A 27,937-nucleotide genomic window follows, 5' to 3' on the forward strand; every position below is an offset into this window, starting at 1 on the left:
GAATCATCGGGTGCACATTCTACTAATATAGATTAATGTGAGAGAACTCAAAGAACTAAAAAGGCGGGAAGTGAATTCTGATTTGAATGCAGGGCTTGTTTTGGGCATTTGTGTGGTGATGTCACCAGGCGTGGGTTTATTTCAATGAGAATGGACGTTGACAGAGAGAGAGCCCTTTCCCAGCCCCCGAGATACCCTGGCACATGCTTTGCATGCAAATAAGCTCCCCGGTATGACTCTTGCTCAATGAAAACGGTCTGCTCTACAGACTAAAGGCCCACTTTTTAAAACTTCTAAGTAGGGAGCAGTGGATGTACGCCCCGAGGTTGAAAATCATTTATTCAACATTGAATAAATTCTAAATATTTGTTTTCCTTTCTCTTTATTTTTTGACGACAGGTGGAGAGTTCAGTCTGTGGTTCACATCCTTTCTTAATTCAACCTCTACTGAGGACAGAGACATCTCTTTTTAAAGCGGATAGGGAGTCGGTTGCTATCTTTGGTTATCTAGCTGTATGAGTGTTAATCAGCCGTCATAAAGCTAGATAACCGAAAGTAGAAATGACTTCCAGATCTACTCTTCCTTCCAAGTGAACAGCAGAACAGATCGCGGAAAGAGAAAAAAACACTATGAATAAGAAATGAACTACGGACAGTAAGCATGCGGTTCTGTCTGCTATAAAGCAACAGCTACAGGTAAGTTTCGCAATTACGTAAATTTATAACAAAGTATATATAATTTTACGTCAACTAGGTACACTGAAGTAGCGTTTGGGTGGTAAAGCACGCGATATATGATATGTATATACGAATTTGGGGCTTTGTTTTAAATTAAGACTCGGCTTTCCCCTCTGGAAGGTCAAGTTCTAGATAATTTGATCACTTTTCATGGGTTTTGGCAGTTTCTTTTGTGCCCAGCCGAGTATCTTTGTTGAAAGTGAAGTGGAGCAGAAATTAAGGGGTGGTTTTGAAAAGAGTGTGGGTGGGATTTTACAAGGGCACATCCTTCACGTCCAAATGTGCACTGCACTGGACGTATCTTCTTTAGCAAGCAGGCCACGGTTCTTTTTTCCTTGTTCTTTTTTCATACAATTTAACATACATAGGCTAAAAGCGTGTATCATATGGATTTATGAATAGTGACAATATTATTTTTTGTGACTTCCAGAAGTATTTCAAAATGTGTGTACATCTGGTGGCTGTGTTAGCTTCCACACAGCAGATTATATTCTAAAATCAATATTAGATATATACTTGATCTGTAAAATTATATAATATTGATTTAGGTGCAGTGGCCAATTCTGATCACAGTTGTTTGAGTTGGGAAACAAATCTTTAAGTTCTCAGTACACACAAATGCATAACATTTTTGCATGTAACCATGTTGGCAGAGTGTATGTATTCAGGATAGTTGGGTATCAGTGTAGCGGCGTGGGATTAGTGATTTTTTTCTGGTCTAATAATCTCCACAGATTGACCACATTGGGAGCTGTCCATTCAGATCTCTCCAAAACATGGTGCTGAATATTAATAAGATCGCCTCCTGTGCCAAGTAGCCTACTGGCTCTGCCAAGACTTCCGACTGAAATAATTTCCACGGTAATTGTAACTATGGCAATAGTAAACACAGGCCTACTTGTCCTTCGGTTGTTTTTTCCGACATGAAATGCTTAGCCCCACCCATTTTCGGTTGAATATTGCGTTTCTTTAAGAGTAAAACGTTTCATGCACATTGGCCTACATTCATACATACATACATACATACATAGTACATATCTGCACATTGGCCTACACTCATTCATACATAGATGAATAGGCCCTACATACACACATCTGTGTTCCTAATTCATATGAACATACATACAATAATATACGTGAAGTACAGAGAAACGAAGCCCCATCAAGCCGAGTGTGACCGTTAGCACTAATCGCAATGATTTAGAACACAATTTGAAAAAACTGTACTAATCCCAATTTACAGTGTTAATCCCGTGATCTGTTAGGTCCCAAATGGGAGCAAGAATTAAACTCTGGATTTTCCACAAAGTGACCTCGATTGTGACGCATTTTTGACCATCTGTGTGTAGAAAGACAGTTTAGGGGTCATCCATAAATAGTGGCAACACGGGGATTAGGCTACAAATTCCAATGTACAAAGCTTGTGTAAACCATTGCTCTAAAGAGGGTAGGCCTATTTGCTTATGGATAGGATACTGTAGAGGTGGAGGTATTTTTTTAATTGGAATTAAAAAGACTATGGCTTTTCGAAGCATTCAGTCGGTTCGGTGGAAAAGGGTACTATACACACTCCCCGTCAAGTGAAAAACACTTCAAAAGTCTATAGTTCTCGTGGATTTTTAATATTATTATACCTCCAACGTAATCCTCACAATTGTTTCCCCTAAGCGCAATTTAAGGTATTGTGCTGGGTTTCTAATAACTAGCCCGAAAGATTCGAGTACCTTCACTAGTACTTTTTTACGTGGGCCCTTCACGCTCCCTATAGCTCACACTCAGAATGCAACTGCAATATTTGAGCTTGGAGTGCTCTAACCGGGGACGCATTTCATTCAACCCCAAACTACTTGCAGCAATAGAACCCACAGTGGCGCTCAAAGAGTGACGTGTCTCTCAATGGCTGGAGCGGGGTCCTGGCTAATTGGTTTGATTCAATGAGGGATACAGGATTTGTGAAAAGTCCGAGAAAGGTTTTCCCACGATCAGGCGGAACTCTTCTTCGGTGAGGTAGGAGACGGTTTACAGCCATTAAAGGCGAGCACTGGTCAGTGATGATGGGGGAGGTGTTAGGGTCAGGAAATAATTGCCTGACTAATATTGCTAATGTAGGCACCATCATTCTGTATTGTCATTAAATCGCACATAACGCGTTAGGTATTTCTGCATAAATGTAAATACAAAAACAGACGCCTATAGTCGCACAGAAAGTACCCTCTTGTGAAAACGGAATTAAACGTATATGAATAAAGTAACAGTTTCAACGATATGAACAGCAACTCTGAGGCCTATTATTGGTTTTCATTCTTAATCTGAACTGGTGCTCGCTCATCCCAGATAATGTATCTCGTATCATGCGCTTACATTGATGGGCAGTACCATAATATCCATAGTAATGTATGAACCAATTATAATTCAATATAGATGCACCCTATGCATTTGTTTGGGTTTAAAAGCTATCCCAATGTATCGATTAATTTAATATCGTCATGAATCATATGAAGGAATCGCAGCGGCGCTCATTAAAGCAATTATCACTTGTATTATTTTAAGATTCTGAGACTCTGATAAAAAGCTATATCGTTATGAATCATCATTAAATCCACGCCTCAAAGAAACGCTGAAGAAAAGGCCAAGAAAGAAGGCCTTGCTTTTAGGCTTGTGCCACAGAAGGCATCTTTACAACATGTCTGTGGTGAACGCTGAGGCGGATGGTGCTGCAGTACTGTGACCCTGAGACCCAACCTGCCCGATTGCTGGAGCACCCTTGACATGATTGTTTTATTACACATTTTATGATCTTCCCCTAATTGGTGGGGTATGTCTGTTCCAGTGGTTATATAGCAAGCGGGCAGCAGCATTTGCATTTGAGAGACAGAGAATGCACTAGCCTCACACCCTATCTTCTCTCACTGGCAGGGCAGTGTTTGCAGTGTGTGATTTCTGTATTTAATATGGGTAGATTTACCCTCTGTGGCAACTAAAAAGTTATATATACCGCCACCATTTTATGTTTAGCTTATAGATACATTTTTTTTCAGCTATTTTATATTTTGTAACGCAATGGGCCTACATTTAAAAATATTTATTGGGAGAGCCAACTGCCCAAAATAATTATCTGGAGTGAATCTCGAAAGATTTGCAAAAAAACATGTCAGTTTGCGGTTTCTTTATCAGGTGTGAAAAACCTATTACCCCAAACTATAATAAACATAGAATAATGAGCTTTGCTTCAAGCTAAAAGCACCCTTTATAATTCCATAGCAATGTGTTCATATATGCACACACATAGAACATTCAAATAATAATGTTCACAGTGAAATCCTTTTTGCACCAAATTTACTGATGGAACCAACATAGTTGTGTTTGAATCATTGACTAGAGCAGCACAGTATATAATATGTAAAAGTCAGTCCAATCCATACATTCAATTAGCACTTTATTAGGTATTTATTTATTAGACATATTTTTTAGACTTACTAAGTTTTTGTTTTTCACAGCATTCTTTGCAAACTCGAGAGACTGTTGTGTGTGAAAATCCCAGGGAATCAGCAGTTTCTGAGATACTCAAACCACCCTGTCTGCCACCAACAATTATTCTATGGTCAAGTCACTTAGATCACGTTTTTCCCCATTCTGATGGCTGATGTGGACATTAACTGAACTTCCTGACTCAAATCTGCTTGATTTTATGCATTGCTCTGCTGCCAGACAATTTGCTGATTAGATAATCGCATGAATAAGTAGGTGTACAGGTGTTCCTAATAAAGTGCTTAGTGAGTGTATATTTCAAGACCCCAATGATAATAGTGTTGGTGTTTAGTAAAGACTAAATGCTCATCAAAAAATATCATCATTCAATTTACATTCAAGAAAAGGTGATGTGATGCTCATATAGAGGTTCATACACACTCCAATTTAGTTCTGCAATGGAATTTGTCCTGAGTTCGCAATAATAACCTTTTTGGGAATGCTTATTACTTATACCGCATTTTCACGCATGTGACAGGTTCATCATTAGCCAGAAAAGCAGTACTTTCTCAGAGTTGTTATTCAAGTTAAAGACCAAACAGTATGACATTCAGTTTAGTCCTGCCCTGCATGTAGCTTGGTTGTACCTTCTCTACTCCTGTTTTTCTGGAGGTTGCCTGATTCCAAATCATCAACCTGCATGTTCCATTAGGGCTCCCTATGGGGACTAGAGACCGATACCCGGGCAGAGAAGCACCTCCTCACTCAGTGATACTGTCTGCTGCCAAAACCTGCTCACTTTCTCAAATGTGGGAGGGTGGAGTGCACTTAGGACCATGTGGGTGTTTAGGGATTTTACCATGCCTGGCTCTACAGAGACTACAAGTTACCATCTGACCCCATCAAACACGTCAACCCACTGCAAATATTTCAGATTGGCCATGCTTAGCAGTGTCATCATCTCATTTTGCCAATTGTAACTCATCCCTATGTATTCTAGCTCGTGCTTACCCTTTCTATCCCATATGACAGTTCGCTAATCACTCTATAGCTGACTGGAAGTTACAGCTCAGGCCACAAAAATAAGTTCAGGTATTGTAATGTATAAACCTAACACACACATTAAATCATATCACAAGTCTCACCTCATAAAGACAGTAATACTGCACACAATGCAACCACCAGACCGTCATTAACAGATATGGCAGGGACCCGGTGATTACGATAGTCCTGATAACACTGATCCTTGTTATAGTCAAAGTAATATAAGGCATAATGCCTTCAATAGCTGTAAGTGCTTATCAATTACTATTATATCCATAAATAAAGAAATAAATGAATGAATGAATGTATCAATTAAAATATCCACCAATCTAATTTTCTTAAAGAGTATAGGAATCAGTTCTAGTATCATTAGTGCAAAATATTACTGTTATTTTCTTCTTCCAGATTTAAATAACAAATCAATGTAATTAAGATGCGCAGTATATGACTCTTCTGTTGCACCAGTATGTTCGCACACAGTATTCCAGAATGCTAGTGTCTTAGCTTTGGCCTGGTTTCTGGAGTATTTATTGTGCTTGGGCTTGGTACACACGGTGGCACAGAGCCATTCTGCCTGGTTTTATGTGGGCAGCTGCCACACCTCCCCAGGCCCCTGTAGAGAATCAGCTCCTGGGTGTACGACCACCACCCATTCTTTTCAAGGGGCAGGGACACAAGCCTTTGCCCCAGAGGCTGTCTCTCCTTCCTCCTGAAATCCTCACACTCAGATGCGTACGCTGGTTTCACGGGAGGCCTCACTCATTAATCCAGCCAGCTTCACAATGGAGTGCTCCACACTGTCAGTTTCAATGGCTAAAGTCCCCAGAATTCAGCTAAATAATACTGCGTATTTTGGCCTGGCTGACGTTTTTCAAGTTCAAAACTATGACAATTTTACACATCATTGCTAACCTTCTTAATTTTTATTGTGATTACAGAAGTGATTACTATATTATAAGATAAATAGTTAATGTTTATTGGGTATGATTTGTACATTTGCACTTTGCTAGTATGTATAAAACAGAAGATAAAAACAACAGGAAAGTGATTGTAGCATTGTATACTAGCATGCTCTTTTCATGTCGTCTAGGACTGATCCGGTCAATGGCCAAAACCATTCCATTCCTCATCAATCCAGACATGTCATCTGAAGCCTGAAGTCCCATTGCAAAGGCTACAGCACGAAGAACAGGTAAGCCAATGAGGGGAGCGAATACTTCATTCAGTGAGTTTGGAATATGACAGATATTACTAACAAATGATCAAGCGAGTATTAATCTGAAAGTAATGCCCTTGTCTTATGATGCCTCTTAAACACAAAGAACCAAAGAAAATGCTTAAAATGAAAAACCACACCCTACAGGGATCTTGTCTGCATACCACCCATGTACTGGGTTCATGGAGACTAGAAACAAAAAAAGCAAGGACATTTCCCCATTGTTTTCTAATGCAGCAGTGAGAGTCAGGAAGCTGACAGTACTGCAGTCCAGAGAGGAGATGCCCTCTGACTGCCTGCAACTTCCTGCTCTGCTGCAGTCCAGAGAGGAGATGCCCTCTGACTGCCTGCAACTTCCTGCTCTGCTGCAGTCCAGAGAGGAGATGCCCTCTGACTGCCTGCAACTTCCTGCTCTGCTGCAGTCCAGAGAGGAGATGCCCTCTGACTGCCTGCAACTTCCTGCTCTGCTGCAGTCCAGAGAGGAGATGCCCTCTGACTGCCTGCAGCCTCCAGTTCTGCATTGCTTTGCTGCAGTGCTGTGATATGAAGATGTATGATGCCTCATGATTCACTGCTGCAAGTGGCAGCGTGACCCAGATCTCAGGCTCCCTGTTGAAGACAGGTATGCCTGGCTTCTTCTCCGCACTCTGTACCGGAGCACCCGGGAACAGCCCAGAGGAGGCTGAAGGTTCAGCACCTGCCTCACTCATTTTCAGCTGCTCAGAACTCAGCCTGTTTACAAAGAGGCTGTCTCCCCGCTCCGTATCATTCGTGTTTCTGCTTTGTTTTTGGGCACCCCCCCACCCCACCAGAAACACATAACCCACTGCAGGAGCTCATGTCCTGGGCGGTTCCACATAGGCCTGCTATTGTGTTTATGATACAAATCAACCCAGTATCCACCACCAATATCACATACTGAAAACCTGTCTCATACTAAATGAAGACTTCAATTCCAAAGGCATGTCGTAATTTTATCTTATATGGTTAGGTTTCATCCAAGACTGATTCTTGCATTTATTTAAACAGCCTTTGTTGCTTGAGGAGTGAACACAGGTCAATTGTTTATATTGATGAATCCAATAATCTGCATGTGATGCTGATGGAGCTCAGGAAATGGTTGAGCCATCGTGTTGTTTCTTCAGCAATAATTGTGAAAGAATAAGTCTGTGATTCATCTGTGTTTTCCAATGTATTCCAGCTTCATAAGTCATGGCATGTCAATGTTTTATTCTCTATAATGTTTAGAGAATTTAAATGAATGTATTTAAATGGAAGAGAAGGCTTTCATCGACCTTAATACTTAAGCCAACAAAGGCCACAATAGCTGTTTCTTCCTGCAGGATTGCAGAGGAGAAATAGCTCTATTATGATTAAAATATTATTGTTATTATTATTAATATTTTTAAATTTGTAATTGCAAATGAGAAATTCTGTATGAATTAATAATATAAATCTGTAATATAGAGCATATTATGCTTATTATCCACTAGGCAAAAAAGGGTTTAAATAGTAGTTCTCCTTTGTCAGCATGAATTGTAAAAATGGCAACATTGCCCTGCTAGTAACAGCGGCATAAGGACAATGCTTCTATCAATTAATCGGGCTTGTTGAGCACTTGTTTCCTTTTTATATTTACCTTCTAACGCACTGTGTATCTTAGGCACACAGATAATACCCATTTGTTTTGTAATTACTACATATAATGCTAAAGTGGATGCACACCCACACAAGGTACCAGTCTGCACCCGTCCATGTGCAAAGTACAAAGCCACATATGTGGTACTGCAAGAAATCACCAAAGCCTGTTCTAATATCACACAATCCATTTAGATTACAATCAGAAAGCTTTATCCTGCAAACAACGGTGGAACTAGTAGCTTGCAGTGCAGTAACTTCTTGGAGAATACAAAGGAATTACAGTTATTCCATCCCTGTGTTGTTTTCTTCTAAAGGAACAGATTATACAGTAGTTGCCATGGCATCGGCTTGGCAGTAATAAAAGGGGACTGTTTTTAGAGCTTTATTTTCTTGTTTCCCCACAGCGACTGGCCGTTATTCCTACCGTGCCTTGATGGGAGGAGGGGGGGGGAAATGGCGCAGTCGTCAAAAAGAAAGGAGGAAAAAGAATGGCCAACCGCTCTTCCCCTTTCCCTCCCACCTCACCCACCCCTGGGAGCCTTTAATGCCATCTGTGCCCCCTGAGAAAGCAGAATAAGCGAGACACTTCCACCCAGTGCCAACGGGGACAAAGAGGCTGCCAGTCCCCGGGCCCCCGCCCCTGCCAGATGCCAGAGAACTGTACGACAGCGTGTGTGCGCTGAGGAAGCCATCTTGATGGGAAATCTTGCTTGCTGCTCCTAAAATGGCTGTGTTGGCACACGAGGTAGGTTGCACCGTTGCCTTCTATCAGAATTGGGTTTTTCTATATACATTAGTCTTCGAATGCAGCCCTCCCCCATCCACTCCTCCTTTCTCCAACTACTCTCACATTCTCGCCTATCTTATCTGGCTAATTACCACAGAGGGCTGTGGCAAATGCAGAGTAAATGAACTGGCACGGGCAGGAGGAAAAACTGCCATCTCCCTCCTCCTTTTCTGCCATGCCTCTCCTTCGTCCCCATCCTTCTTTCATTCTCATCTAAGTGCACTGCCAGAATCCTTTCATTTAAAATTGAATTGTTTTTGTCTCGTCTTTTAGCAAAATATCAAAGTGCCTTCACATAACACATAACAGCACATGCATTATATTCTCTGCAATCCGTTAATGCTCCATGCTTTTACAGCATACCTTTGTTTAAAAATGCATCTTATACAAAGGTCCTCTCCACTCCCTTCATCTCACAAATCTCTCTTTCTCTCTCTCTCTCTTTCTCTCTTTCCCTTTCTTTATCTCTCTCTCTCTCTCTCTCTCTCTCTCTCTCTCTCTCACTCTGTCTCTCTCTCTCTCACACACACACACACACACAGATTTATGTAAATTGCAGATGACATAAATCAGGTCATTAGAGATTATGTGCTCTCAGCTTTAACCACATGACTAGGGTGGTTGAGTCTTAAGGCTGAAAAAATTAAAAATATATAAAAGTATATTCTGCGCAATAAATCTGTTTGTGGAAATGTCCTAGCTTACTGAAGTCTGAGAAACATGTTGATTATTACTGGATGTTTATTTGATCAAATACAGTTTGATCATCTACTTCACCAAGATACTTTACATGCCTAATTTTGCATTCTTTAACCTGTACAAACATGATATTAATATTGGAATTCTCAAATAATGGAAATGCAAAATGTTTTAAAAATGAGAAATATCACATTCATTATTTCATTATTTTATATACTAGTTTTAGCTATGCTTGAATGTTTTCATAATGTTACTACTCTAACCTGATTGAGTTAAATTTAGGTGAACTGTGTTTTTTGTTCAACTTCAGTTGTTTTGGAAACCTCTTCTGTTAAAATAGAATTGGCAACAAGGTTGAACAATACATTTCATGTATGAATTCATATTCTTTCTTTTAGTTGTCATTGTTACTTGTTTGGTCCTTTCATTACACATATCCAGCAGAATGTCCCCTACAGTATTGTTATTATAGTCAAAACAGTTCTCATGAACTTGTTTTAATCTTAAAATTAATATTATGTCATTCATATTCATTATAAAATATTGGAAAATAATAATTTGAAAGTAATACTGGTTTAGAAACTGAATTGAGAGATCTGATTTATTTTTCATTGTATATTCTCAAGTCTTTCTAATATTGTTTCAGGATAGACTATGAAATCATACTTACTATGGTATCCACTTATAAATAGTAATGTACAGTCTTTAATTGCTAACAGTGGTGACTTGCTTGGCTTGCAGAAAATCTGTCAATATGCACACCATTAGTCAGTGGCATGGAAATAGAATTATTTAGAATGCTTGCTAGGTTTTAACAGCTGCTACTCAACTACAGCATATTGCATTCATATTTGGTTGCTATTGTTATACGTGTATGTAAAAAAACATCTGCAGATCTTATTTGACATGATTAGTATAAATTGTGCTGTAGTATTTTGAAATGGCGGGTCTGTTGGAAGTATTCACATCCTCCATCTTAATATGGAGTGTATTGGACATAGCTCACTGATTGGCTAGTGCAGGAATTTATTATCTGTCATCATAATGTAACTTCATGCAAGTCACGGTGAATCAAATGCATGTCAGTTTTATCATTATTACTATACCCAGAAACTCTGGGAGACCCAGGAAGACGTATGCATATAAGACGTACATTACAAGGGACAAAATACTGTACAGCTCTTAAACCGAAATGAATAAGGGACTAAGAAGAGCTGTTGCAATTACAGCCATTGATTAAATCAGTGTGACGAGCATTTAGAGAACAACTGCTTGGTTTTTTTGTCATGACCACATTGTTACAGTGCAGACAAAGCCTGCATTTTGCTGGGTGCATATATGCAGCTTGTGACCAATGAAATGAGAGGGGGAAGGAATGTGATGTGAAAATAGAAAATGGCCCAAAAAACAGGGTGTGATATTAGACATATCCAACAGCCAGAATACCGCAGTGTTATGTAAATCCAACACAGAACACTTGTTATTACTGGGGGTGAATGCAGACTCAAAGCGGTTTGTCTGTGATTTACACTCAATTAATGCATGAACGAATGAAAGAATGAATGCGCATCACCTACGAATTAACGAGAACAATTGTATCGGAATAGGCATTCATCCCGCTAAAAATGTCAGAAAAAAAATCGCATACTTACGGATCGCAGAAGCACCTCGGCCTATTTAAAATTCGATGCCCAAAAGTAACCGATGAAGAAGGAGAAACCCCTTTTCATACGACATGTTAGCTACATCTAACGTAGCCTTTTAAAATATGTTGCAAAATAAACACGCCTTTACACGATACGCTATAGAAGTGTGTGTTTATTATATTGCACCTTGATTTAAAAAAGGTAACATATTTTCGTCAAATATAGTCTAGTGTATCGTTGGTCCCACAGAGATTACAAGTGAAAATACATGGGAGACAATAAAGCAACCGCTGCTGTTAATGAATAAGACCAGACAAGCTCCTCTTATTAACATAATTGCATTGAAAGGAGTAGAGAGGGGCAGAGCCGTCAGTTAAAGATACAGCAGCACCTTCCCAGCACGCGAGCAGCAGTGCGTTTCCCTGTGCCCATAAACGTTTGTGGGTTTTGTATCGTTGGCATCGGCACTGAATAACCTGAATAGGCCTAGTAAGATATATAGATATATATTTGCAGTGTATCAATAGATTTAAGGAAATATGAGGCTACATTGCTCTCGTGTTTATAACGTTAAGTTTATGTTAACGTCTGGTGTCATTTGAAGCGTGCGTATGTAGTCAAACGACATTGCACACTAACAAAAACACATTGCGACATATAAAAAATATACATTGCTTTTCGACTAGAGTGCCAAAGTGATTTGTAGTGTTTTGTGGACAGTGAGTAATGATTCTATCAATGTCACATGCATTCAAAAAGGCCTTTTCACTGAGACGTTAGTGTATCAAAACAAACGAATCTAAACATATATTTAGATGCTGAACCATTAAGAATAATGTTAATACCTGAGTGCCACAACAGTTGAATTGGAACATTTTCTATTTCTGGATATTCGAGAAATTCGCAAGTTGCAATATTAGTTAATAGTAGGGAGTTCTAAAATTATGAATTAGTTTGTGTTTAGTGTTTATTTATTTATTATTATTGTGCATGTTATCACATAACACACATCACATAACATAACGTAGTCATAAACATGCACCACATTTTTACATTTCCGTTTTGCGTAATTCTGTATCATATGCGCCATCCTGTATTGATTATATATACTAAAGGAAAATGAAAAGTGTCATTACACTCATACTGAAGTACTATTGTATAGCTGCATAGAGATGCAAGATTGCAACTCTGAGACAATAAAAGGAAAAAACATATTCTAGTGCACTTTTCGGCATAGCTGAAAACAGATATTTTTAGATTGTGCCTACTGTTCCTTTAATATCCATCAGTCTCTAATTAGACCCACTTTCTCTCCCCAATGGGAGGGGCTTCTTCGGTCCTGTTTTGCATTTTTCATCAGCGCTGTTATTTGAGCTGGTGATGTTCGAAGAGAACGAGGCTGTATTACGAGGATGCTTGTGGCCTTAAGCTCCACATCAAGTGTGCCGACAATATTCATTGTAAAATCAGAACAGTGTCATTCTTAAATATCTTAGTTTTTTAGGATATTAAAGAATTAAGCGGACATGCAAAGGCATTGCAGCTTCGTGGTTGTGAGACTCATCTGCATATTTGTGCGCGTGCATGTGTGTTTATGCTCGCGCATCTGCGTGTTATTCAGACACTAGCTGCACTGTACGCACATTTAGCATGCGCAATGGAAATGTAAAGTACACGGGTTCAAGGGCATTCTGTTTGTGTCACCCGAAAATGACTGAATCGAGTGTTGTATTTATGTCCCTCGAAGACCCCTTGCATTAATAGGCCTTATAATAATATAAATGGTTCATATACATATATTTTATATATAATATTTATACATTTAAATTATTCAGTTATAATAGTAGGACAGAAATCTTACATGTATTTATTTATTGAAAATACTGATGCAAAACATGCTTGGTAAGAAATGTAAGCCTATAAATCAGGTAGTCAGTTTATCAAGCAGATTAGCATAGAAGAGACTTAATTGACAATGGATGCAAGCTTTGCACTGCATGTTCAGTTTCAAAAGTTGGAATTATCTTTTACAGAATATTGTTTTTTTTTTGTTGGTTTTATTGTTGCTGTATGGTTGTTTTTTTTTCTTGGTCACACAGCATTTGTTTTGCTGATGGAGTTTTTCTGGAATGCAACCTGAACTTGAAGCAGGAAGTCATCTTTCACGGGCATGGCTTTGGTTGCAGTCGGGACGATGGGCAGTGGGTTGGTCTGCTCTGACAGAAGACAGTGCCTCAGGCATTATATGCAAGCTGCAGTCAAACTATTCATTATGATCTGTACACTGATTGTAAAGTCAGGGCCTAACAATTTAACCAGTCAATGAAACGGCATGAAACATTAGGCAATGGCTGTTGAAAAATAAGTCTAGAAAACATGTTACAGATATATGAATGTCAGTATTTCCGATTTACATTTTTGATGCTTTTAGAGTGATGCAAAATTAATTTTAGCTAAAATGGTGATTTAAATTGGTTGGTATCAGTAGATGGTCTTAAAAGGTCACTGAATCCATCCTAATGGTGGTTGTCTGCTGTTGTAGTGATGCTGTTGTGAAATGCAGTGACAAATATACAGCACTGGTCTGATTTCACATGCAGTGACAAATATACAGCACTGGTCTGATTTCACATGCACTGACAAATACACAGTGCTGGTCTGATTTCACATGCAGTGACAAATATACAGCACTGGTCTGATTTCACATGCACTGACAAATATACAGCACTGGTCTGATTTCACATGCACTGACAAATACACAGTGCTGGTCTGATTTCACATGCAGTGACAAATATACAGTGCTGGTCTGATTTCACATGCAGTGACAAATATACAGCACTGGTCTGATTTCACATGCACTGACAAATACACAGTGCTGGTCTGATTTCACATGCAGTGACAAATATACAGTGCTGGTCTGATTTCACATGCAGTGACAAATATACAGTACTGGTCTGATTTCACATGCAGTGGCAAATATACAGTGCTGGTCTGATTTCACATGCAGTGACAAATATACAGTACTGGTCTGATTTCACATGCAGTGACAAATATACAGTGTTGGTCTGATTTCACATGCAGTGACCAGGGAAGCACCTTTTAAGGTATATGAATTCCCAACCAATTTCTTTCTGTGCCAAACTCAGTAGTAAATTTGAGTAAACTAAGTGCATCTTACATTAAACCTTTATATTCATCTTAATTATTGCTCTTACAGCACTTGGAAAAAATGTGTTCTTTGACAACAGGACATTTACGTTCTGTCAGCAAGTAATATGGTTCTCACATCTTACTTTCCAGTAATATAGCTATACATAGGGATGTTTTATCATTATTTTAGGAAATGGAGTGTTACTCTTCTTGCTTATTAAAATGAGTTGGAGCTGAATGAACCTGTATGAAAGCTGGGGAAGAACTTTGCTACATGGAGTACACTGATACAGACAGTCGTTACAGCCTAGTAAGAGGGTGTGCAATGGTGTGCATTTAAAATGAAGAGATTTTGAGGAGATTTGGTGGATTGATGTTTGATACAGTGCAGGGGTATCTCCAAAGAAGCCTGGAGTTATGATTTTGGACCCAACCCCAGACTGAGTGAATAAGAAGTGTAGCAGTATTTCTCAGCTAGTAGTTTCTCCACTGAATTCAGAGGAACTCTTATTTTAACCTGTAGACGGGCTATACGTATAGTAGCACACATACAGTAGCCTATATAGTCTGTATTGAACTCTAAGATATTAGGCATTAATAAATACATATATCCTCAATCACATCTTGGCACACACAAACGCACATGTACACACACACGCACACACACACACACACACAAGCACACACATGCAAACACACACACGCATACACACACACAGTACCCGCACACTCCAGCCTTGTGTAAATGTTGTTTTTTGCCCCTGGTGTTCAGCAACAGCATGAAACAAAACTGTGCGATGCGAGGCCCCCGCTCTGAGGAGGGAGTGTGCAGCTGTGGGCTGTGTTAGTAAACAGTACATGGTCGTCCACATTACTATTCTGCTCGGCCTCCTCCCTTCCACAATGGCTGCATTGTGAGCGGAGTACTTGACGAGGGTCCACAACCCCTTCTTTCCCACCATTGTCTGACTTGGTGCTGTCGGAGGCAGAGGTTGGTGGGGTGGGGAGAAGGGGTGGGGGGTTGGGGTAGACTGGGTGGGAAAGGACTCTCAGACCAGACAGGGCCAGATGCCTAAATTAGTGTCAAAACCTTGAAAGTGTTGAGAGGACAAGCACTCCCTTTGTTTTTTTTTCCCTGTGAGTGTGTGTTTGTGCGCTCACGCAAATGAGTTTGTCCAGTTCCCATTGCATGTCTGATGAGGCTGCAGGCCCCAGGTTATGCTCAGTACTCTTGTTGCCACTGTATCGCATATGTTTACGAGGCATATGTATTTGTACCAGTGTTTACTTATGCAAGAGCCACATATGCTTTTACTGTACAGAACTTGGTTCTTGAAAGAAATGTGATTGCACAGCAAAATCTTAAATATAAAATCACTGTTGGAGTACTTCTAACTCTATGGAGTATATAGAGTGAACACTTTATTAGGTATTTATTCGAATTTTATTTTATATTGAGTCTTCTGCTGCTGTAGCCTATCCACTTTGATGTGTTGTATTTCCAGAGTTACTCTTCTGCGTATCACTGTTGTAATGTGTGTTGTAATTATTTGTGTTACTGTCACCTTCCTGTCAGCTTTGACCAGTCTGGCCCTTCTCCTCTGGCGTCTCTCATTAACAAGGGGTTTTCTGCCTGCAGAACTGCTGCTCACTGGATGTTGTTTTGTTTTTTCGCACCATTCTGAGTAAACTCTTGACATTGTGCATGAAAATCCCAGGAGATCAGCAGTTACAGAAACACTCAAGCCAGCCCGTCTGGTACCAACCATCATGCCACAGTCAAAATCACTGAGATCACATTTTTTGTAATTTGATGTGAGCATTAACTGAAGCTCATGATCTGTATCTGCTTGATTTTATGCATTGCACTACTGCCACATGATTGGCTGATTAGATAATCACATAATTAAGTAGATGTACAGTTGTTCCTAATACAGTGCGAGGTGAGTGTATATTGCCCCTATTGGAGTTGATTTAATAGTACTAGTATTGGTATACCACTAGTGATTGTGTGGTGTATATAAAGTTACACAATGAATACATTTTGAATTGAATAACAGCTGTGTGATAGGAAAAGGGGAGCATCCTCTGAGTGAGCTGTATTGCAGTGTGCAGTTATGCATGCTAGTCCCTGCTCATTTATCTTGCATTACCTCTGCATAGCAAGGAGGTGCTGGTGAAACAATCGACAGAATCATAGTTACACTATCTGATGTAGACCGAGGTGGGCAACGTGGACTGTCACTGGTTTTCTTATGGCCTTAATTTGCCTGCTCTTTCACCATTGCCATTTTAGCTACATTTGTTGATGAGCATTTGAATGACTACTGCATTCCTATATGAAACGTTGTACTGTGATCAGATCTACCAGTCCACCAGTTAGGGTACCCAGCCAGTTAGCTCACTCAACCAGGGTAATTGGTGGAAACAAAAACCTGCATACACACTGGCCCTTCAGGACCGGAATTGCCCGACCCTGATCGATGAGGAAGTTGGTGATCAAAGCCACTAAAGTCCTTCACTTCTTCACACAGAAAAAATGAAAATGATTAGCACTACTGAGAATTAAGCAAACCAGAAATATTAATTATTACACTATAATATCATCCAAAACCTTACCAAGTGAGGTTTTATCAGACACTGATATAATGTCTTATAGTCACTTTGTGTGTGTATAATCAAATAGGGGGAGCATATCAGAATCAAACATTTCAACAACTGTACCTTTAACAATATCTCATTTCTGATTATTGTTTCATAAATTAAATTCAAAATATAGGTAAAGTGATACCAAGGAGCACGAATATTTAAATGTAAGGACATATTGCACATTTCCTTGTTTTACTAAAGAATCAGTTTTGCTAAAGATTCACAGTCTTGTACAGACATGTTGAGTAAGTTCACTATAATTCCATTCACAGCTGAAGTATGTCTCATTTCATATTGTATATAACAAACATGTTAGTTTTGCACAATCATTCAGGGAGCAAGGATTGCTTCTGGATTATTCACAGTGGAAGGTTTATTTCTAAAATAATTGGTATAGAAATTCTCGCTGGGGAAGGTTCTGAATAACACATAGCACAACCTGGAAATTAGCATTGCATCTATCTAAATATTGTTGGTCCTCTGGCTGCAAACATACTCTCGCTTGGAAAATAGGATTTAGTTATTGAAATTGCAGCACAGAAAATGAATCTGTGTTGATTAAGCAAATATTTAAATCTGAGGAGGTGAGCAGACTACCCCCTCTCCCCTTATGCTCTGACGCCACAGTCGGGCTAGCAATTAATTAAACCTCCATTACAATATATTACCCCCATAAAAAGAGGGAGACAGTGTAAGAGAAAAGGAAAGAAAGAAGAAAGCAGGGGAGGGAGTTTACACCAAGGCAGACGACAGTATTTCACAGAAAAACAAAGGAGAATGTGGGGAACGGGGAAGCTCGCTGAAGCTGGAATAAAAAGAGTGAGAGGTGCAGAGACAGAAAAACAAACAGAGAGAGAGAGAGAGGGGGGGCAGGAGACAGAGGGAGAGAGAGCGGGGGGGCAGGAGACAGAGGGAGAGACACGTGACATTTAACTAAACGAGACGCCATGTTTGAAATAAAAGAGCTTTAATTCTCCAAACTGCATTTGGAAGAAGAGGCAAAATGACTACATATGTTGTGGTGTGCCAGGGGTACAGAACAAGCCTGCTAATTAATTCATGGCTTATAAGCGTCTATGTACTCACATCGCACGCAGGTTTATGCGGTGGGGATTCGGAGGGGGTGGGGAGTTTGTGTGTGTGTAGGGGGGTGGAGGGGGCTGCTGTCTGAGGCTGTCTGTGTTTCCATGTGGCAGACGCAGCAGCTGGCATGGTAATAACCCAGAGGCGAGCAGGAGTCTGGGATCTGGGCAGATTTGTCAGGTGCGCTATAAATGTATTCATATTGATATTGAAGTCCGCGCTGCTCGTTTGGACAAAAGCAGGATTCCATTTATTTTGGGTTTGCGGGGAACGGCGGTCATGTAAAAAGCTGTGACAGGTGCCCAGGCCCCTGTGATCACCCCCAGACGTCGGCGCGCCTTCATAAACCCCGCAAACGGCCATCGCCGTGCTACTGCGCCGTCCCTCTGGTCATCAGAACCGCTGACGCGGCGGGTAGCGTGGGGTCAGGAGGCTGTGGGATTCTCCTCAGGCTGACAGCGTAGGGGAAGAGGAGGACCGTGGGGTGGGCAGGCTGTTGCATTAGCGATGGCAGACAGGCGCTTGCAGGGCTCTGGGATAATGAACACAAAGCAGCGTGTCGCCTCCAAACTCACACTTCCACTGCACTCTGCGGTGAGCTGGCTCTCTCTCGCTCTCTCTCTCGCTCTGCTCTCTCTCGCTCTCTCGCTCTCTCGCTCTCTCTCGCTCTCCTATGTCACAGCTCTGAATCATCCCCCAGAGTCTAACTGATATTTTACCTTCAGTACACTTTAAACCATTCAGAGGTTATAGTCCAGTACTGTATGCTTTGCTTCTCATAATTAGAGTTTTTTAAGAGCACAGGGGTATGTCACCTTCCTGTTTTCTTTATGTCGATGATTCTAAAGACATTCTCTTTGGTAAAATAAAACCCTAATCGTCTTCCTATTCCTTAAGCAGTCATGGTATTGGTAGTGAATCTGTTCTGTCAGACTAGAAATTGAATATGAATAGCATTTTTTGTCAAGATGTGTGAGGAGCCAGGTTGAAAAAAATACTAAGAATTAGTGGGATGTGGAATGACATAGAGTCAGGATTCAACCTGGAATTTAAGCAGATTTCTTTATAAGCCGAGTAAAAGGGTATTAAATCTGCTTTTATGTGAAATGGATCTGGTCACAAGGGTGAGAATTATATTTTGAAACCAACATCTTGTGCCATATTGTAATCTGAAAAAACATCCAGTTGCAGACTCATGGACACACACACATCCACACACACTGACAAAGACACAACAACACACATAGACACAAATGTATACATGCGCACATACACTAATGCACACTCATATGCATATGCACATTGTCACACACATATACAAATCCTTGTACACAAATGCATACATACACAGACACTCATGCACGCACACACACACACACACACACACACAGGCAGACACCCACCGACAGACTGCAGATAGAAGTGCAGAAAAGCTGAATCTTTTCTGGGGTTTGTTTAAAAGAGATTGCGTGTCTTATGTTGCGATCCCCCTTCCCCCATGTGGATACCTCAGCTGCAGATCCCTGTTTAATCTGAGGATAAGCATGATTATCCCAGGCAGGACTGTCCTCAGCTTTGTAACAGCAACAGGGGAGCTTTCAAATCATTTTCTGCTGGCCGAGCGGACGCCAAAGGCTGGGGACGGGGATGCAGCCGTCGGCTGTGATCTCTCGGTGCCGGGAATAAAAGCCCCAGCGAGCTGCAGAGCCCTGCCCTGTCCCCCCCCCGCACATCCCTCAGAGGCCTGCATCTCGTACTGCGGCCTCAGTCCCGTGGACATAGGAACGCCCTCCACATGACTCCAGCTTCTGGAACCTTCCCCGCGTCCGTTATTCATGAATGCTTCCATATCAAATCCCGATTCTGTGGATGAATGCCCAGATGAATCATTCTTACTTACAAATTTACTAGGGTATTTGTTGTAATCATTAGCCTTTTTATTTTATTTTGGGGGTGGGGGTGGGGGGGGGGGTGGGTTGTAGGTTTTGCAAATTAATAAAACTTGGACAAATCTACAAAAAACATGAAATGTCAAAGATGACTTGGAAATGTGTGTAGTTTTCCAGATGTCATACAGAACATTATTGAGAAGCCATTGGTATTAATCCAAATTAAGCCCTGGTCATAAATCAGGAGCCTTGGATAAGTAAGTTCTAATGTAGGTCAAAACTCATCTAGCTTCACTAATTCAAGTTTGCCTGGGACTAATCTACTACAAAGCCTTTCTTAAGTATCTTAAGAAGAGGAAATAAAGAAGTTTTTTTTCAATCCCTGGCATATTAAAAGTGGTGGAGAATTGGGTGACAGTTAATGTGCCTCCTGGCCTTTAAATATATAGATTGAACAGTGTCTTAAAAGGGAGGGGGTTTGATTAAATCTGGAACATGACCTGCTTTTTGCCCAATTCTTTTCCTTAACCTGTCCTTACAAATCCCTTTTCATTTGTTCTGTGATTAATTTGCGTTCTCCCTGGCTTCTCTCCTCTTCTTGAGGCTTGTTATGGTTAAACGTTTGAGTAATCTGGCCGGAAGCCGACTTAGAAGTTCTCCTGTGCGTTATTCTGTGATAAAGCAGCAGAAACGAGGGAAGACCTCTGACTTCTGCTAATTCCTAAAAGAGGAATATAAATTGAATACCAATTGCCATTTTGTGTCACGATGTGAGAGCTGGGAAGTGATTGAGTTTTAAAATGAGAAAAATAGTCAAGGGGACACTAAACACTGAACATATTTCAGCTATTATGATTATGGACCCAGAGATATAGTAGTAATTTAGATGTACTTTATTGAAACATATTTGAACCGTATATTTTCAATAACCGTGAAATGTGCTGTCCATTTAGCAGCAGGAGTTGCTAGAAGAGTTTGGTAGTGCGCTGAATGATAAGAGCTTACAACTGGAACATCCTCATCTCATGTGCGCGGTGGTGCTCATCTTTATCAGCTCAGGGCCTTAGAGCCCTCTCATTGGCACTTTCATACACAGACTTGCGAAGGGTTAGGCCTGCAAAGGGCCAGGCCTCTTCTCACTCCCAGACCCCTGACTCTTCAACATAAGATGGCTGTGTTGACTCTTTGAGCAATCAATTGTGTATTGTGAGAATGCAACTGGACAGTTCACATACTGGACAATGCCATATTGTTCATCAAAAGGGAAACTAATTTTGCTTCAAGGACTTATATCTGCAACAATTCAAACAAATAACCTTCTGCTGAATTTGCTTGCATTGCAATTCCATTTAGCCTTAATAGTGAATAGCAAGTTTAAGAAAATGTAAATCATTCCTTTACTTAGACAGCATATACTGTATCTGCTGTGAACAATAATAGTAGCTCAGATAGTGTAAGCAGGCTGTATAAATGCTGATAGGAGAAGGATTGAATTCTGTCCATACTGAAATAGTCTGACTATAGCGTAGTACAAGAGTTGGACATGAGATAGAGAAGAAAATTAATCATGTATCTGTGTGTGTGTGTGTGTGTGTCTGTGTGCGAGTGTGCATGTGCGCATGCATGCAATTGAAACTGCTTAGTATTTGCCATTAATAACTTGTAATTTATACTGCCTGCTTACAGTATATATTGCTGGAACACGTGTATTATATCCCCTCTTATCGCATGCTATAGAAATTGCACGCTGTAGAAATCGCACATATTATTATAGTGTTAAGTGTATTCGATGTTGACCTGCAGTAGCCAAGTTCAAGTTCGCTGCTGTGGTAGTGTCTCCTCCCGGCTCTGCCCCACCCCCATCCTCAGCGCTGGCTCCCTGGCTGTAGAGCCCTGTTGCCCTGCGGTGTTGCTATGGGAGGGAGGCTGGCTGCCTCAGCAATGCGCTGGTGAAAAGGCCGCCCTGTCACAGCGTCTGAGAGAAGTCAGGCTGTGGCCCGTGCAGCTGGCCGCGGTGCACAGCGCGAGGCCTGGGAATGTGGGCTGTCAGGGGCCACCCCCCCCCCCTCCCTCCCGCACTGTGACTTCAGTAAACAGGTCCCATCACACCCCTCCCCGAAAGTCCACTCTCAGACAGGAACAATGTGTCTGACGGGCTCTTTTTAGGACCTCTGTGTCTCTCAGTGCCTGTTCCCCCCTCCACCCCCTCTCTTTCACACCATTCACGCTCTCTTCTGGCCGCATTGGGCCTTCACAGACTTGCTCGGGCGAACGCTTAAGGCACTCATACAAGAACATGCGTGTGCATTATTGTTAGCACGGACAAACAACAAAGTTGCTATGTGTAAATCTTAAAGAATGAGATGTGTTAAGCCTAATGGCTTCTGGTAGTACAGTAGGCACAGGGGACAGTGTACCCTATTGAACCTGAGCCATTGCTGTGTGGCTTTCAGTCTTTATGTAATGTGAATGGAGTGTAATGGTGTTAAAGACTCTGGCTGAGAACACAGGGAGCTGTGTGTGTGCGTGTGACTGTGTGTGTGTGCGCACTTGCATGTGTGTGTATGTGTGTGTGTGCATGGGTGTGTGTGTGCATGTGCATGGATGTGGGTGTGTGTGTGGGTATGTATGTGTGTGTGTGCATGGGTGTGTGCGTGTGAGCATGGATGTGTGTGTGTATGCACGTGTGCATGTGTGTGTGTGTGTGTAAATGTGTGTGTATATGTGTGTGCATTGATGTGTGGGTGTGTATGTGTGTGTGTGTGTGTATGCATGAGTGTGTGTGTGCATGGATGTGTGTGTGTGTGTGTGTGCAGGGATGTGTGTGTGTGTATGTGTACATGGATGTGTGTGTGTGTGTGTGTGTGTGTGTGTGTGTGTGCAGGGATGCGTGTGTGTGTGTGTGTGTGTGCAGGGATGCGTGTGTGTGTGTGTGTGTGTGCAGGGATGCGTGTGTGTGTGTGTGTGTGTGTGTGTGCAGGGATGTGTGTGTGTATGTGTGCATGGATGTGTGTGTGTGTGTGTGTGTGTGTGTGTGTGCAGGGATGTGTGTGTGTGTATGTGTACATGGATGTGTGTGTGTGTGTGTGTGTGTGTGCAGGGATGTGTGTGTGTGTGTGTGCATGGATGTGTGTGTGTGTGTGTGCAGGGATGCGTGTGTGTGTGTGTGTGCAGGGATGTGTGTGTCTGTGTGTGTGTGTGCAGGGATGCGTGTGTGTGTGTGTGTGTGTGTGTGTGTGTGTGTGCAGGGATGTGTGTGTGTGTGTGTGTATGTGTGCATGGATGTGTGTGTGTGTGCAGGGATGTGTGTGTGTGTGTGTGAGCAGGGATGCGTGTGTGTGTGTGTGTGTGTGTGTGTGTGCAGGGATGCGTGTGTGTGTGTGTGTGCAGGGATGTGTGTGTGTGTGTGTGTGTGTGTGTGCAGGGATGTGTGTGTGTGTGTGTGTGTGCAGGGATGTGTGTGTGCGTGTGTGTGTGTGTGTGTGCAGGGATGTGTGTGTGTGTGTGTGTGTGCAGGGATGTGTGTGTGTGTGTGTGTGTGTGTGTGTGTGCAGGGATGCATGTGTGTGTGTGTGTGTGTGTGTGTGCAGGGATGTGTGTGTGTGTGTGTGTGTGTGTGTGTGTGTGTGTGTGTGCAGGGATGTGTGTGTGTGTGTGTGTGTGTGTGTGTGTTTGAGGTCTCATTCAAGTTTAAGGTCTGGGGACGAGTAAGGAGAATAAAGAGCTGGTGATTTGCATAAGCTGCATGCTGTCTGGGGCACGGGGAGGGTGGGGAGGGGGGAGCCGTGAAGAAAAAAGATATCAGAACATAAAAAAGAAAAAGAAAGAAACCCCACATTGTGGATACAGAGAAAGAGAGAGGGGGCCTGAATGAAGGAGAGGGTGAAAATTGACGGAGAAAGGGTCTTGCCAAGTCCCCCGGAGGGATTAAATTGTCCAGAAACCTCTCTATATATAATTTGGAGAAATTGGTAATGGTGGAAGTACACTGCCCTAGTGCATGAATATCAAATTTGAGGAGAAGGAGATCTTTATAAGTTGTAAAACTGAAAGTTAATAATGTAACAACAAAGTTACTTATTGAAAGGCTCTCTGAGATCTTCAGCTGTACATATTAATATTTGTGCGCTGTTGAACGTTTATTACAGCCATTCATTTTAAAAAACATAATATTTTTGTATGATTAATAAGTCATGTTCATTTGAAAAGTACAGCAGTTACAATGTTTTTTTTTCCGCCAGATGCATGTCTTCCTGAATTCCCATGAATCTACTTTCAGTAATGTAACTTTGAACATATCCAGTGATACAGAGGTATAACTAATATGGCATATTTATTACATGATATGATATTATTCTTCTCACTCCCAAGCGTTCATGTCTGATGCATCCAGAATGAAATATTTAAATTTACTAGAAATTGATATCAAAGTCACCCCAGAATTTGAAATGCATAATTCTTTTCTGTACATTTGAGTGACAGATTTTGGCAAAAAGGCTTAAAAGAACCCATTCTTTAAAATTAGCCTGTAAACTCCAGTTGCAGACTGAATCAAATGGGCTTTCAGTATCTTTTATTTTGTGCACTAAATTCCATGTGGATGAAAAGAGGCACTTGGCCAGCCATGAGACAGTACCCAAGAGCAGCCCACTTATAGAGCAAATGACTTGATTATCATGTTATGTCTGGAAACAGTAATCTGTGGTGTAGCCCCTGTGCCGGGGTCTGCCCTCTCCAGTCAGTGAGGAGGGTCTCCCTGCTGCCCTGCCTGGGTTGTGTCTGCGCTAGGCTATGGGAAAGCTCACTGAAGCTATCTGCCATGAATGGAGCAGATGGTTAGGGTGTTGTACTTTTTAAGACGTGAGGTGAGTTACAAATGAAGTGAGGATTCTCTGCCGGGCCACGGTAATTTGGCGGGGTTTCCGAAGGGGAGGGGGTGGAGCTGCTCTCTTTCCCTCTCTCACACACACACTCTCTCTTTCTCTCCCTCCCTCCCTCTCTCTCTCACACTCTATCCCTCTCTGTCTATCTTCCTCCCTCTCTCTCTCTCTCACACACACACTCTCTTTCTCTCCCTCCCTCTCTCTCACATTCTATCCCTCTCTGTCTATCTTCCTCCCTCTCTCTCACACACTCTCTTTCTCTCCCTCCCTCCCTCTCTCTCTCACACACTCTCTCTCCCTTCCTCCCTCTCTCTCTCACACACATTCTCTCTCCCTCCCTCCCTCCCTCTCTCTCTCTCACACACACACACTCTCTTTCTCGCCCTCCCTCCCTCTCTCTCTCTCACACTCTATCCCTCTCTGTCTATCTTCCTCCCTCTCTCTCTCTCACACACTCTTTCTCTCCCTCCCTCTCTCTCTCACACACTCTCTCTCTCTCACACACACACGCTCTCTTTCTCTACCTCCCTCCCTCTCTCTCTCTCTCACACTCTATCCCTCTCTCTCCCTCCCTCCCTCTCTCTCTCTCTCACACACTCTCTCTCTCCCTCCCTCCCTCTCTCTCACACACTCTCTCCCACTCTGTCTCTTTCTCTCTCCCCCCCTCTCGCGTTCGTTTAATTCCTCTTTGATTTCCCCCTGCCCCCTGCTCCTGCTCGTGGGAGGCAAGGCGTCTCAGTCTCAGGCAGCCAGTGTGGAGTTAAGTCTGATGGACAGGCCAGTAAAAGTAGGAGACACTGATGAGCTCAGGACTTGATGGAGAGATGGTACTGAGGGGGAAAAAGGTGGAAAAACGAATGTCTGGCTTCTCAAGTCCTCATTTTTGTTGTACTGTAAGATCTTGTTCCCTTCATTTATGGTGTGCATGTGTGTGCATGCATGTCTGCCTGTGTGTCTGTGTGCAGAAGACTGTGTGTAAGTGTTTGTGTGTGTCTGTGTTATGGTATGTAGATGTGTGTGCAGGATTGTACGTGTATGCTTGGATGTGCGCATGCATTTTCTTGAACAATGAGCTGTTATTTCTTCCCAGAGAAAGCCAGCTGTGTAGAGTCCTCCAGTCCACTGTTACACCAGCACATTTCCCTCAATTATTTAGATCTTACAGCATTTACAGGATAACCCTGGAAAGTAAACAAAGGATAATGATAATGAACAGACTTTCAAAATGAACGAACCATTAAAATAACATGCTTCTAGTGGTTTTCTCTACCCAAGGGAATCGCACCAGCCTAAATTCTGTGACTCTCCTAATACATTCACATGCACGTACACACACACACACACACACACACACACACACACTCACACACACACACACACTCACACACACACACACACTCACACACAAGCAAGCACACCTGCACAGACATACACATGCACACATATGTCTGTGACACTCCTAATACATTCACATGCATGTACACACACACACACACACAAGCAAGCACATATGCACAGACATACACATCCACACATATTGAAAGTAAGAGAATGATAGTGAGCGAGAGGGAGATTGTGGTGCCAGTATACAGCATATGTAATACAAAAGAAAACGGCAAATGAAAGACATTAAAACTAGGACTTATTTACAAAAATGGCTCTCTCTTAAAATGGCAAATTACTTCCTCTCTCTCTCTCTCTCTCTCTCTCTCTCACCCTCTCTCTCCCACGCACTCACACCTCTCATTCCTGTCTGAAAGCGCTCCTGATGCAGGGTGCGTAATTAGAGAGAGCCAGCAGTCTCATTATACCATTGGGTCTGATGCAGTTTCTCCCCTCTGTCTCCTCAGGTCTGGCCATGGCAGTAGAGATGTCCATGAAGAGCCAAGCCTGCCACCCCAGGAAGGTGTGTGCCAACATGAATAACATTACCACCAAGCAAAGGACACTGTGTGTGTGTGTGTGTGTGTGTGTGTGTGTGGCTATGGCCATTTCTTATTTCGGCTGTGAGAAGCATCTTCTAAAATGGACTTGGAGAACCCCAATGGACAATGTTTTGAAGCACAGAAGTGAAATATGAAATGTGAAATGACTTCTGAAGGTCTGACCATCTGCACAAGCTCCATGGGTGCAGGAGGACGGAAAGGATCGATGTTTATGCTGCACATTTATGCTGTCGTTTAAAACTGTGTCCTGTTTTAGAGGAATTCTCAACCAAAAACATGCACGGTCTTCCATGGGAAAAATGGCATGAAGCCAGCGCAGCACAAATAAATATTTGGGTGGAGAAAAGTGTTACAGCTATATTTACATTTGTATGTTTAACTTTCATTTGTTGCTGCTAGATACATCATTATATGTATATCCAATGGAAAGCACAGTTGAAAGGTCTGTCAGCAGTATTAGTAAAACTTGAACCATTTTTGTAAGTGTTTATTGGAGTATATATAACCTTTGGGTGTGAACAAAAATGTGTTACCAATGTGTTATCTATCTAGGATCTCAATGATTAATGCATATGCCTGTTTAAACCCAATGTACAACATGAATCAAACTGTTTGCGTGTGTGTATGAGGAATGCTTTGTTAAATGTCCTATATTTAAAACTGTATGCATGAGGAGATAATATGAGAGCACATGACATGTGCTGCTGTGTTTGGATTGGCTTGCTCTCCGGAGCTTGGCGTGGCCAGCAGATGAACAACACAGAAGAAAGTGCCTTAATGTGTACGGTGTTTACATTAAAACTTTTAGCTTTGATATCTTTGATAGAATTATATTTGCTTCTGAAAATTGAACTGGCTGCTTTCGACAAATAAATGTGTGCAATTCTTTCAGGCTGTGATTATTTTTTTTTTATCACTTCTGATGTGCTGTTTGAAAAATTCTGCCACGAAATTCAGTTTTCAGTATTAATATTTTTATTTCCTCTGATAAATTGTTCAAATATAAAAATGAAAGCAATCTAAATAATGTTTATACTTATACATATTGCCATGTTGCGGTCTGTCTCTGCATTGTAGGTCATCTTTGAATAGCATAAT

The 27,937-nt window shown here is 41.6% G+C and overlaps 1 long non-coding RNA gene across 1 annotated transcript; it reads left to right on the plus strand.

Moving 5' to 3' along the window:
* The first annotated feature begins 568 nt into the window (after positions 1 to 568).
* LOC133131246 (uncharacterized) lies at positions 569 to 27,727 on the plus strand. The gene is made up of 4 exons (XR_009708996.1): positions 569 to 696; positions 6,341 to 6,442; positions 8,512 to 8,852; positions 26,744 to 27,727. It is a non-coding gene; the product is annotated as an uncharacterized LOC133131246 (long non-coding RNA).
* The last annotated feature ends 210 nt before the right edge of the window (positions 27,728 to 27,937 follow it).

This window comes from Conger conger, chromosome 6 (assembly GCF_963514075.1).
Source record: "Conger conger chromosome 6, fConCon1.1, whole genome shotgun sequence".
In the NCBI taxonomy this organism is placed as follows: domain Eukaryota; kingdom Metazoa; phylum Chordata; class Actinopteri; order Anguilliformes; family Congridae; genus Conger; species Conger conger.